Here is a 13,656-nt window from a genome sequence, read left to right on the forward strand (position 1 = left end):
CTAAACAGAGCTCTTGAAGATGGGATTTGGTTTAAGCCGTGATCCTGAGTGTAATGGGCTGGAGTCGGTGGGGGGGGCGGGGGCTCTGTGCTTACTGCCGCTCAGGCCTCTTTGAGTCCACTTTGCGCCCAGGGCCATTATCTCTGCAGCCATCCGTGGCTGGTTTCTCCTGGCCTGACCACTGGCCCCCGCCTTAATCTGGAAGATCAGCAGCTCTGAGCTCAGGGGGCCGGAGACCTTCCCGGAGCTCCTGTCCCCACCTGTTCCTGCAGGACTCTCTCTCAGACCACAGCACTACCCAGGGGAGCTGCTGGCTTCCTGGAGGGCAGAGGGGACGTAATGAAAAGGGAGGTGCCCAGGGGGCTGGGAGGGAGAACACAGGCGGGAAGATGGAGTCTTCTGTGTAAATGAGTAAAAACCAGGTTGTGGGGTAGAGACCCACTCGTTCATGCAGCCCCTGTGAGCACTTTAGGAAAGACACCTTTCTCCCAAGTGCAGCTTGGTGGGAAGAGCACAGGCTGATTTCAGCTCCCTTTGATCCGTGGGCCAGGCGAGTTTTGCAGTGCACAACCTGAGCAACTGCACAAGGGGGGCTTGTGGGCACCCCCGCCTCTCCTCCTGGCACCACGACAGTACGGCACACAGGCAACCGGGGATCATAACTTATCAAGTGCTCTTGTCGACCGACCGTGTGCTGGGGACGCAGCTGAGAAAAGCCTGTGCACTTCAGATCAGTCTGTTGCCAGAAATAGACAAGAAAATCATCACTTGAGAAACAAGACAGCGTGACCTCAGAGGGAAGTAACATGAGCAGAAACAAGGCAAACCAAGGGCACGATCACCGTTTCACCTTCAGCATCCTAGGATGTAGAAACAGAGTTTGCCGAGGGCTCCAGGGAGCCATCCAGACAAAGCCCCTGTTTACAATGTCTCTCAGAGCCGTGGGGAAACGGAGAGGCCCCCACAGGGCAGCCACAGTGGCAGCTGCTGCCATCCCTGGGCTGCCCTTCGGTGACACTCATGGCCCGAGGCGAGAGACCCCCAGCGGCCCCCTCCCTCCCTCCCTCTCTGACAGCACCTCCCATGGAAGACAGAGGCCCTGGAAAAGCAGCCAGGTGGGTCTGTGTCCAGGACCACGGCAGAGTGGACGTGGAGGAGGCTGAATCCGGAGGGGCAAACGTTGTTAAACTTATTTTGAAAATGAACAAAGACACTAAGGCCCAGAGAGATCCAGTAACCTGCCTGAGGTCACACAGCTTGCAAGTGAGGAAGACAAGAGCCCCAGAAGCACAGGAGGTTTTAAGGGCAGGGAGAGATGACCCCTGAGGGGAAAGGCCAAAGTGACTTCCCCAGGAGCTGAGAGCTGCAGGCAAAGTAGGGGTGGGAGGGGAAAGGGCGGAATCTCGCTCCAGATGGGAGAAAGCGCGTCTGCACGAGGCAGGGGGAAGGAGCCGCAGGGTTGGCACTGGCTTCCCCGCCAAGCCCAAGGTGGGTGGACAGGCTCTGGGGTTTCAGCAGGGGCAGTCTGACCCCAGTCCCGTTTCAGGAAGTTCACTTGGGGTCTGCGTGGAAAACTCGGGAAGGGTCTAGAGGTGAGGGGGCTGGTGGCCTGGCTTGAAGCCTGGCCATGGGGTGGAGAGCTGTTTAGGAAGTAGAACGATGGGTGAGACCTGGACGGGACAAAGGGAGAGGGGAGGGCAGGATGCTGCTGGACTCAGGCTGCTGCCCTTCACTGAAACGGGGGTGGGGTTAGGGAGGCTCTCAGCTGCAAACACTGGGCTCTAAGCCAGACAGTTTAGGCGCAGGAGAGATTGATTAAAGGATGGAGCCGATCCTGGGCCCTTCAGGGAGGCCAGAGCTCTCTCCAATCACAGCCCAAAGGAACAGGGCCTGGGGCTGGACGCTGCCCTGCACTGGACGTGACCACTGGTAACTCTGGACCCTGGTGGCCACGCCCACCAGCTCCTGCAGCATCTCCTGCGGGCGTGAGGGCCTGGCTGCTGCTCGGGAAGCACGTTCCTGTCTTACTCGTGGGAAAGTCCCCTGACCTGGGGGGGATGCTCGGAAGTGCCGCCAGCCGAGGAGTGACTGGCGTCGGCCCCACGGAGAGAGCTGGGGGCTGTCTGGGCCACGGGGAGGGAGCAGATGAGGAACCTAGGCTTAGGGAGAGGAAGGCTCCTGCCCGGGATCCACGGCTGGAGGTCTGGAGCCTGCCTCCCCTCCACCACTGCAGGCGAAGATCTTGAATCACCCAAGGCGAATGAGAATCAACTCGTCCAAACTTCTCTTTTCCACAGGGTGGAGACTGAGGCACAGGAAGGAAAGGGGCTTGGCAGGGACCCGCAGGGGGCGAGGGGTAAAGCGGGGCCTGAGCGGGCTCTCCTGAGCCCCTGGGCCCTCCTGAGCCCCTGGGCCCTCGGGCTGGGGCTGGGGGGCAGGGGATAGGATGCCGCTCAGTGAGATAGAACGCAGGTGTGATCCTGCTTTCCCAACAAAACAGCTGATGTCTGGCTTCTACATTTTTAAATTTTTGTGTCTTTTTAAATGTTTTTGTCAGCCATCCCCACGGCTGTAAAAATAGAGCTGCACAGACGCAGGCAGAGCTAAGCCGGGGGCCGGCCTGAATATTCAGCTGAAGGGTGCAGACCTCCGGTAAGCAGTGAAGCCTGATGAATTAACCAGTGTCCCTGAGCTGGGCCGGCTGCGCTTTTCCACTTCCTGTGGCTCCTTCCCAGGCCTGGGGTCAGGGGAGGGGAGCCCCTGCTGGAAGGGGAATAGGCTGGGTTTCTGGGTTCCAGGGGGAGTGGGCTTGCCTCTTCCAGGAAGCCCTCCAAGTTTTCAAGAAGTTGCTTCACCTCCTAGGAGGACCATGGAGACCAATTTTCTCTTTGTCGGTGTCTGGTTCCTTAAAGTACACCCCTTGCCATCTGGAAGCACCCCCCGCCCCGCCCCAGGGGGGCTGCTCTGCCCCTCCCAGGAGTTCAGGATTAAAGCAGGAACACAGGTCCCTTGGCCTCACCTAATCCTGTTTTTGTCTCTCCGTGGGGTTGGTTGGTTGATCCGAACACCTATTTATTTATCCGCCCTGCAGACGCTCACCGGGTGCCGACCAGGCCCTGTGCTGGGTGCAGGTGAGGCCGAGCGAGGCCGCCGCCGACCTGGGAGACGTGAATGGTCACCCGGGGGAGCAGGTGCGGGCAGGTCACTGTCACAAGAGGCTGGTGGCCCGAGGAGCATAGCAGGCTGAGGTGGGGGCAGGTGGAGGCTGTGTCCACCTCTGTCCCTGCCCCACCCGCTCCCAACCCTGTCTACACTTGCAGCCCCCGGGGCCTTCTTTCAGCCCCCCTGCCCAGGGTCTTCACATGTTATCTCTCCCCGCCGACCCCACCGACCTCCTCTGGTCCCAGTTTGAATGTCCACCTTCTCCCTTGCTTGCACGGCCCGTGCTTAGGAAGGCAGGGATGGGGCCTGGCCTCCCCAGCATGATCCTGTACCCAGAACGGGCCTGGGCACACTGATGACCCCTTCCGCCTTCTGCCCTCAGAGATCACCCCAACCTGAGTGAAGCCGGGCTGTGGAGGCCCCGGAGGCCTGGCCGCTCTAACGAGACACAGTGTTCGCGTCTGCGTCACGGGCTTGCTCTGGGGACTGAACAGGATGAAGCGTGTAGTTAGACCGCAGCGCACCGTAGGTGTACCGCGCTTGCCCTCGTGACCTCGGCCCAGGGGCCACCCTGAGGCCAGGACTCATCCATCACCTGGGACCCAGGGGTGCTGAGCAGAGGGCGTGGCAGTGTCAGAGGGAGGTGGGGCATGGGTGGAGTGGGCCTGGGAAAGAGACGATGCCCTGGGAGGCCAGGGTCATGTGGACGTGGGCAGTGGGTCTGGAAGCCAGGGGAGCGCCCAGGTGGCTGCAGCCCAGGGACGTGCCGCCCGCCGAGGGAAAGGGCCAGCGAGACCTACCCTGCTGTGGAACTCGGCCTAGAGTCACTGCGTCACCCGACAGTCTCGCTCCTGGGTTTTCACTGAAAAGAAGCAAGAGCAGGTGCTCCACAGAAAACCTGTATCCAGCGCTCAGAGCAGCTCTGTTCACAGCAGCCTAAAGCTAGAAACAGCCCAGGCGTCTGACCAGGATGGTGGGTAAAGCGTGGCATATCCATGTGGTGGAATGTTATTTGGTCATAAAAAGGGACGAAGTTCTGACACCTGCTGTGGCGTGGATGAACCCAGGTGAAACGAGACAGGCTCGGAAGGCCTGTTTCTACTCCTGGGCGATGTCCAGAACAGGCAAATCCACGGAGACGGAAAGCAGCTGGGTGGGTTCCCAGGGCTGGGGGAGGGGAGAATGGATTTGGGATGATGGAAAGGTTCTGGAACTAGAGAGTGGTGATGGTCCGATGTACCTAATGCCATGGGATTGTGCGTTTTCACTTGGTTAAAACGGTAAATGTTACATGTATTTTACCACTATTAAAAAAAAAAACCAACCCAAGTGACACCATCTGGCCCCAGGCTGACGTCTTGGGGTCCCTCTGTTGCCTTGAAGGCTCCTGGGTGGCACTGGGCTCCACCTTCTGTCCTGGGAGTCATGTCACGGGAGGAGAGGCCGGACCATCGAGGTCAGGGCAGCCACCCATTGGCTGAAGGACCACGGGTGACTCAGAGGCCTTATGCAACGACAGGGTTGGACTAGAGACACAATCTCTGGAGAGTCTGCCTCTTTGCTCTGAGTGTCCTGTCCTGACCCGCAGGAGCGTCAGAAGGGCCGGGGCAGTCAGTCCAGGACTTCTCACCCAGGCTCCAGGGCCCCAGGGGAGTCTGCGCCCCTTTCCCCCCATGCCCGGCTCTCGCAGTCCCTTGTTTCCAATTCTGGAAAGTATCCCAACACATGAGTCAGGGATTCTTAATGTTTTCTAGATCATAAACTTCTTAGAGGATCAAATAAAACCGCTAGACTCTCTCCCCAGAGGGGACCCAGAGCAGCGCTGAGAGCACCGCTTACGCTGATTCACGAGCTCCGTGTGGCTTAGCGATTCACAGCTGTGTTGCACCGGATGGGCCCAAGTCCCAGCCCCGGCCCTGCTGTGACCTACTGGACCTGTGTGCACCTCAGGCTTCTCTTCCTCGCAGTGGGTGTTAAGAGTGACTCGTGTAAACTGCTCGGGAGGTACCCAGTGGAGGTTGGCAAGTCCAGGCTCACCGGCGCTGTACCCTCCCCACACCGAGACCGCCACCCCCAGCCCTCACCTGCTCAGAGGGAAGATGCCCCCCTCTGCCGTCTGGGTCCCCTCTCCCAGCCCGGCTCCCCTGCCTTCCCAATGTCACCTCTTCCCGGGCCCTCTGCCGGGAGCAGTGGTTCCCACACCTGACAGTGCAATCCAACAACTCCGCTGAGCTCAGCCACTGATTCTTCCTCCTTTTTCTAAGGAGAGGGTTGTACTGTCTACAAAATAACTGGCTTTAGCTCTCCTTTTTCAATATTTCAATTTTATGACCAGTCCATCTGTGTGTATTTGAAAATAACCCAACGTCTTTTTGAACTGTTTGTATATATATAGTCCTTATGTTGCCTCTCTGATCTGTCAGGTGCCAAGGAAAACGAATTCAAGCCTCCCTCTCTGTGAAACTGACCATTTCTCTTCAGAGTTCTACCAGTTTTTGTTTTAAACGTATTGAAACTATGTTGTTAGGGGCACAACTTTCCATAACCTTTATTCTGCGGGCAGGTTGCCTCTTTCAGCAGCATGAATCCAGTTTTGTCCCTTTTAAAATATTTTTCCTTTGATTTCTGTTCTGAGCCTCATGCACACTCACCGATTTCCTTTCATTAGGACTTTTTTTTAGGATGTCTTTTCCCTTCTGCTATGAAACTGTCCTGGGTCGTTATCACTTATTCATGTCTCTTGAAGATGGGATTTTGGCTTCCATCTGGGGAGATTTTTTTCCTGAATAGGCAAATTTAACACATTCACATTTATTGCAACTACAGAAATGTTTGATATTATCCCTGGTGTCACTTTTGTTTTCTATTTCCTATGCTTTGTTTTCCACTTTGTCCTAGTCATTACTGGATTGATTTCATTTTTTCCATTTCAGATTTTCCTTCTAATAGTTTGAAGTTATGTATTCTATTTCTATTTTATGGAGATGTCCCTTGACATTTCACACACATAGTGAATTTTATTCTACCAGTGCTAGACTTATTCTGAACCTACGTCCAGTGAGAGCTTCAGCACACTGCCCTCTGCTCCACAGACCCCAACCTCATTTTTTGCTAACACCTACTACGAGTTTAGTTCCAGATTGTTACTAATTCTTAAGCAGTCCACACTTCTTTAGATTTAGCAAGTTTTGTCCGTTCCTGGCTCATCATTGTTTCTTTTTTAAATTTTTTAAATTTATTTTTAGCTGTGTTGGGTCTTCGTTACTGTGCACAGGCTTTCTCTAGTTGTAGAGAGCGGGGGCTACTCTTCGCTGCGGAGCACGGGCTTCTCATCGCGGTGGCTTCTCTTGTTGCGGGGCATGGGCTCTAGGCGTGCAGGCTTCAGTAGTTGTGGCACACGGGCTCAGTAGTTGTGGCTCATGGGCTCTAGAGTACAGGCTCAGTAGCTGCGGCACACGGGCCCTAGAGTGCGTGGGCTTCAGTAGTTGTGGCGCATGGGCTTAGCTGCTCCGCAGCATGTGGGATCTTCCCAACCAGGGTTCGAACCCATGTCCCCTGCATTGGCAGGCGGATTCTTAAACCCTGCACCACCAGGGAAGTCCTCATATCAATTGTTTCTCGTATTCCATTTCCTGGATTGCTTTTTCTTCTTGCTAGAGCACATCAATTGGTAATATTTTCAAAAAGGAATTGTTTTCAATGCCAGACCATCTGAGGCCTCGCATGTCTTCAGGAAGGGTTTTTTTTTTTTTTTTTTTTTTTTGCAGTACGCGGGCCTCTCACTGTTGTGGCCTCTCCCATTGCGGAGCACACGCGCCAGACGCTCAGGCTCAGCGGCCATGGCTCACGGGCCCAGCCACTCCGTGGCATGTGGGATTTTCCCGGACCAGGGCACGAACCCGTGTCCCCTGCATCGGCAGGCGGACTCTCAACCACTGCGCCACCAGGGAAGCCCCAGGAAGGGTTTTTATTCTTACATTTGGCTGGGTATAGAATTCTGAGCGTGAAATTATTTTCCCTCAAAACTTGAAGACAATTACCGCATTTTCTTCTTGCTTCTAGCATTTGTTACATTGTCTTGCAAGCTGTCTGGCTTTTGTCTGTAAATATTTAGAACGTAGTCACACTTCAACCCCCTGTTCCAACCCACTGGTGGCCCTGGTGGCCTCTTTGAGTCAGAGTTCTGGACGTTTTCATTCTCAGCTCTGGGAAGTTTCCTCCTGCATTTTTGTCTCCTTTGGACTAGCAATGAACTGCATTCTCCACGTCTGCTAACTTTTATTTTGCACCTCCCGCCCCTTTGTCCTTTTGTGCTGCAACCTCAGGTTCATCTTCTGGCTTGTCTATTTGCTCTGCAGCTGCATCCACGAAGCCCATTTTTTCTTTCAAGTGACCAGATTTTAATTTTCCAAATACTCTAGTTGGCCTTTCTGAGGGTCCAGTGTCCTATCACCTCTGTCTAAGGATATCAGTTATGCCTGTTCTAATTTCTTGTTCTCATCACATTAACCCCTTTCTTTGGTATCAGTTCACTTGTTCAGGTGTCTGATGCCTGTTGTTTGTACCTGAGGTTCACCCCAGCCGCACAGCCTGCCCCCAGCGCGTGTGAGAGCAGGGTCACCCCTAGACAATGTCCGATGTTCTGTGCTGGGGGCCCCCCAACCCCCCGGGTGTGCTGGCCATCGGGGCCCCTGCCCATCCCTTCAGCTTGGCTCCCACGCTCCCTCCCCCCAACCCCAGATGCCTGTGTTCTCTGCTTGGCCCAGGTGTGTGTGTGTGTGTGTGTGTGTGTGTGTGTGTGTTGGGGGGGTGATGGGGAAGAGGGTTCAACTCACCTGGTGGCTCCCATGGAGGTGCCCTAAACCATCATCCTGCAGCGGGCCAGGCCCCCTCGAGCCCCAGACACACCATCCAGGCTCTCTGGCTCCTCTCACGTTTGGCAGCAGCCCCCATCCATCAGGCTCCCTCCTTCCGTCAGGCCCAGCTGCCCCCACCTTTACGGTGTTCCGCACAGTTGCAGGTTCACCTCCTAGAGGGCGCGGCTGTTCAGCGCGCTGGGGACCTGGGACCACGGGGGGCTTTGCTGCGAGTCACCCACCACTGGGGCCTCCTTCCTCGTGCGCCTCTGGGTTTCCCATCCCTGCCCCGAGCGGCAGCTGTGGACGGTGGGAAGGGCATGGCCGTTGGCATTTGGACCGAAATCAGGCTCCGCTCTCTCAGCTTCAGTTTTCACAAAATTAAAACGAACTCATCTCACCTGGCCTCGTGGTCACGTGGGAAGATGGACGACGTGGCTCACGTCCAGCAGATGCTCCAGGAATATGGGGCCCTTCCCCCTGCTCTCGACTCTCTTTCCGCTCACTTAGTGGGCACCCCCCACCCAGGGTCTGAGTTCAGGCAGTCAGTGCCAAGGAGGTCAGAGGAGGATGGGGCCGCGGCCAGGCGGCCCTTGTTTAGGTCAGAGGTCAGGGACTCGATTGCCACCAGGGTCCAGGAGGCCTGGGTCGTTGGGGGGTGGGGGATGAACCCTCTGCTCGCACAGGGGTGAGAGCTGGAGCCCAACCAGAGCGGCCGACACCCCTGCCCCCCCGACCCTGGCCTGGGGCCAGACCCCTGGGCACCTGAAAGAATATGTCAGTCTGTAAACACGTCTGAGGGCTCCCATCTGCACCTCTGGTTTGTATGGGATCCTGTGAAGGCCGGGAGACAGGAGGCGAGGCTGGGCCGCCACAGAGGAGTCTCCAGGAGTACAGGGACCCTCTAGGTCTCCCAGCACCCGGCCCTCCCCAGCTGGGCCCACGTGGACCGCAGTCTCCCGCCCTGGTCTGTCTCTGGGGCCCGAACTGCCACAAGGCCTCTGCTTTCATGTACCGTCCACTCAGCTGGCAGCAGCTGGGGTCCCCTCTGTGCACAGCCCAGGCCCTGCCCACAGGAGTTTCCAGAACCAGGACGATGAGTCCAGGCCCCGTGGCAGGGGTGGTCTGGGTGCCAGGCTCCTTCCGGCCCCGGGAGGTGAGAGCCGCCAGAGCTGGCTCTCTGGTGCCATCCGGTGTCCATCTGTGTGAACTGCAGCTCCCGTACAGGCCGGCACCACCCGCTACCTGTCCTCCCCGGCGGCGACTCCTTGGCCGCACACCTCTCCTGGCTTCTACGTGAAAAATTCCCTGATCATTTCCGGCCTCCTTAGGCCTCAGCCTGTGGGTCCAAGCCAGCTTTGCAGAATCGAATCAATAATTTTTCTTTTAAAGTTTCATCCAAATTGCCAACAGGGCCGAGGTGTTGGCTGGGCAGGTGATTGGTCCTATTTCTGTCATTTGTCGCAGCTGTGGCCTAGTCTTCGAGGGAAGCAGCTTTGTTGAGCCTGCAGGCCTGCCCCTCTCCCCTGTGAGGCCCAGCCCCCTGGACAGGGCAGCCGTGGCACAGACCTGCCCTCGTTCCCTTGGACCGCACAGGTCTGGGAAGACGGTGGCCTGACTCCCCACAAGGAGGCTGGGGGTCGGCTGGGTGCAGAAAACCCTCCGAATGAAAATGCAAGCAAGACACAGGAGAGATGCGCCCCAGGAACTGGGAGGGGTGGTGGGCGTCTGGGGGGTGGTCAGGCACGTGCCGAGGCCGCCTGGACCCGCGCACGCTCCTGACTCGGAAGCAGGACGACGTCTCAGCCGCTTGGAGGTCGTGAGAGTGGCGGGTGCTCTGCTGGCCAGGCAGGCTGGACACGGTCCTCAGCCTGCTGACACGCAGGGTCCGACCTTGTCCCCAGTGGCCTGGGAGAAAGGGCAGGAGGGGCTGGTCCAGGGGGCTGGGAGGGAGTTTAGGGGACCTGCACTTCCTTCCGCTTCCTTCCCCACAGTTGCCTGTGCCCCCAGTAATCGCCAGCACCCCCATCTCTCTCTCTCTCTCTCTCTCACACACACACACACACACACACACACACACACACGCATGCACGCGCGCGCGCACGCACCCCTGCATCCATTTCAATGGGCTGTGCTGCTACCTGGTGCTCGAGCCAGGACTGGCGCCCCTGGTCCCCGTCAGAGCTTCCAGAGCCCCCAGTTCTGGCCACTGGGGCTCCGGCCACCAGGCCCCACCTTGTTTCACAGAGCAAATCCACTTCCTCCACCAAGCAGCCGCGCTGTGGAATAAACGTCCCTATTTCCTGCAACCCTTTCTCGCAGAAGCTGACCAACCTTGGAAATGGCTCAGAGACTTGGCTTTGCCCAGGTCACAGCAAGTCAGGGATAAACCAGGCCCCAGCCTCCAGGGTCCCAGTTCCTAGCCCCTCCTGCTGCCTCTCCCCTCCGAGCTCTGGGGGCTGAGCTCGGCCCCAGCCCTCTGTGCTGGGTGGCCCGGGCTCACCTGTGACCCTCTCTGAGCCCTGGCCTCCTGGGCTGGGTGTGGGCAGGACCAAATGTAAATACACTAAAACTCAGACCTGCAGGTACATGTTCATTATTCACTATAACTGATCACTTTTAATCAACAGCTAAAACGAATTCAGTGTCTTTCCACCTAAAATGGCTTCTTTGGCCTCTAATTCAGGTTCTTCCCAGGAGCATGCCCCCGCTCCCTGGGGGGGGCGATGCCCCCTCTTCAGAGGGTCTCCGTGTTCATCCCTGCCTAGGGAACATCTGGACCAGGCGCTGGGTCTGCTGGGGCCTGGTCATCCACCCTCCCACGTGACCACGAGGTCAGGTAAGATGCGCTCATTTTTTTTTTTTTTCGGTATGCGGGCCTCTCACCGTCGTGGCCTCTCCCGCTGCGGAGCACAGGCTCTGGACGCACAGGCCCAGCAGCCACGGCTCACGGGCCCAGCCGCTCCGTGGCACGTGGGATCCTCTCGGACAAGGGCACGAACCCGCGCCCCCTGCATCGGCAGGCGGACTCTCAACCACTGCGCCACCAGGGAAGCCCAGGTGCGCTCGTTTTAATTTTTTGAAAACTGAAGCTGAGAAAGTAAAGCCTGTGTTTGATCCAAATGCCTGCAGCAGGGGCATAAGGTGCCCTCAGCCCAGCCAGACTCGGCCCCAGGGTCACTCAGCCCCTCGTTGGTGGTCATCTGATGAGCCCCCAGCCTACGGCCTCATCCATCCTGAGCACCACCTCCACAGGCACCCAGGGACCCTGAGTCCTTTCCTTCCTGTGCCAGAGTGGGGGGACCTCGGGGCCACGACCTCGGCCTTGCTGTGTGGGACCAGCCTCCTCAGCTGGCCAGAGTCTCTGCTGGAACGTCCATCCTCTTTCTCACACTTTGGAGGGGGCAGGGCACCCCCAGGGGCCTGGCCCTCGCTCACTCCAGCTGAGGCCCCTCCCTCCTGCCCTTTCCCTCTAGAGGTGACCCACCCGGCCGGCTCCTACATCCTCATCCCATGGGCTCCGGCCCTACCTTCCTTTGGGGCCGCAGGACTCATGGCTTCCCATGGATGGCGAATGGGGGAGACGGGACTGTCCCTCTACCCCCCTCCCCACACCTCTGCCTCGGCCTGGCGACTGAGGCCCATGTCAGACTGCTGCCCACCGCCACCTTCCAGCTTCCAGCTTCCAGCTTCCAGGACTTGTCTTCTGTTTCTGCCACAGGCCAAAGGCCTGAGTCTCATCTCCAGATGGAGGCCCAGCCCCTGAGCCCAGACTCTGCTTTGTCCTGGACAGCTGAGCCACAGGGGGCTCTGGAGCAGGGGACAGTGTTGTGTGGAGGCCCAGAGCACGGCTGCACCACCTGGTGCGCCCTTGGCCCCCCGGGTAAGTGGAAGCAGCCGCGGGAGGTGGTTGGTTACAAGGCCACGTAAAGTGCGTGTCAGCTCCCGGGACATGGCGGATGCTGAGGACACTGTCGTTACTGGGGTTGTGACACTGGGATGGGTCCCAGCTGGGGAAACGGTGACCCAGAACAGTGAAGAAACAATCCTGAGACTTTCTGCTCCAGACCTGGTGCCACTGCTCCTCCCGGGGGCTCTGGGCCTCGAGTCCAGAATATTTACAATATTTTCAAAGGGGTCAGTCTCCGCTCTCGACGGAGCTGAGGCATTTTGAGGCCAGTGGAGGAGGCGAGGGCCCCAGCTGACGCGTCACCCATGGGAGGGGGGCCTTCCTTTTCTGCAGGTCATTAAGGGTCCAGAAGCAAAACCTGTGCTCCTCAAGTTTGAAGAAACTCACCTTCATCTAAATGAGGCAGGTGTATCCTGCTTGACAAAAAGGGAATCACAGAGCCCCACGGTCCTGCCTCACAAGGAGGGCAGTACCGGCCCATGGCGCAGCCGTCACAGCCACCACCTCTGATGCCCCCCTCTGCTCCAGGTTCCAGGCCTGTCCGGCCATCTCCTTCCCGCCCAGCTCCCTCACTGGCAGCCCCAGGGCCTCTGCAGTGTCTCCCCCACCCCCGCCAGGGCCAGGAGCGCTCTCCCCTCCTCCACCCAGATCTCCGTCAATGTCACCTGGTGGGAGGGGCCCCCCTGCTCCCTGGCACCTTGAGAAAGTAGCCAGACACCGTGGCCCCTGCAATGATTTTTTTCTCCTTGAACTGATTAGGCAGCTGCAGTGGCTGCTACCTTGGGATGAGTGATTCCAGCTGAGCTGAACTGGCCGTTAAAACCCAGGGCAGCCATCAGCTGGAAGAGCCCAGATGCGAGGGAGGGGCTCTGGCTGGGCCTCACCCCACCCCTGCTCACACCCTGCACTGCACCAGAGGCCCAGGAGCGCAGGCTGGGGGTCTCAGCATACCCCGCGGAGGTGTCTCCTGTGGCTGAGAGGTCCGCCCACCAGACGTGGGGTCCCAGAGCCAACCTCAGGGCACAGGCTACACCAGCGGGGCCAACAACACTGCCCGGGGATGGGGAGGGATGGCCCTCCCCAGCACATCTCTGCATGAAGGAAGCACCTCCCCCCAGGCCCCTCCCCAGCCCCCGCTTGAGAAACCGACAGAGCCCAAGACAGCCTTGAACAAGGTGGCCACGTCCAGGGGAGGGCGCAGTTCTCATCAGGCAGAGGCTGCGGTCCCGGACGGTCCAGAGCTGGGGCATCCGGACTTGATCTTTCTAAGCAGGGAGGCCGTCGGAGGGTGGGTGCAGAGGGCCCAGTGGGCAGGCCGCTGCTGGCCGCCGGCACGAGCAGGCAGAGTAAAGAGCCCAGGAAGAAGGTGACACACCCCGTGGCGCGTGTGACCTGCTCTCCTGTGCCCCCGGAGTCCCAGGGTCTCGCTTCCTTCCCAGGCCACAGGCCAGGGTGGCCGGGACTCCTCCAGACACTACCCTGCTCGGGCCAGGGGCCTCCAGCCCATGTGATGCAGCCCTGATACCCTCCAGTCGGGACCCACCAGCCGCTCTCCTCACCCTTGCTCCTGCCCGACCCACCCCCGGGGCCCAAGGGACAACCAGGGGGTCCCAGGAGAGCAGCCGTGGGGAGCACAGTGGGGGCAGGAGCGGGCAAGAAAGCGCGGGCCGTGGGTGGCCGGTTACGGGGCCAATTCCCGCCCGGGGACACCGCAGCCGCCAGCGCTGC

This window comes from Orcinus orca, chromosome 19 (assembly GCF_937001465.1).
Source record: "Orcinus orca chromosome 19, mOrcOrc1.1, whole genome shotgun sequence".
Lineage (NCBI taxonomy): Eukaryota > Metazoa > Chordata > Mammalia > Artiodactyla > Delphinidae > Orcinus > Orcinus orca.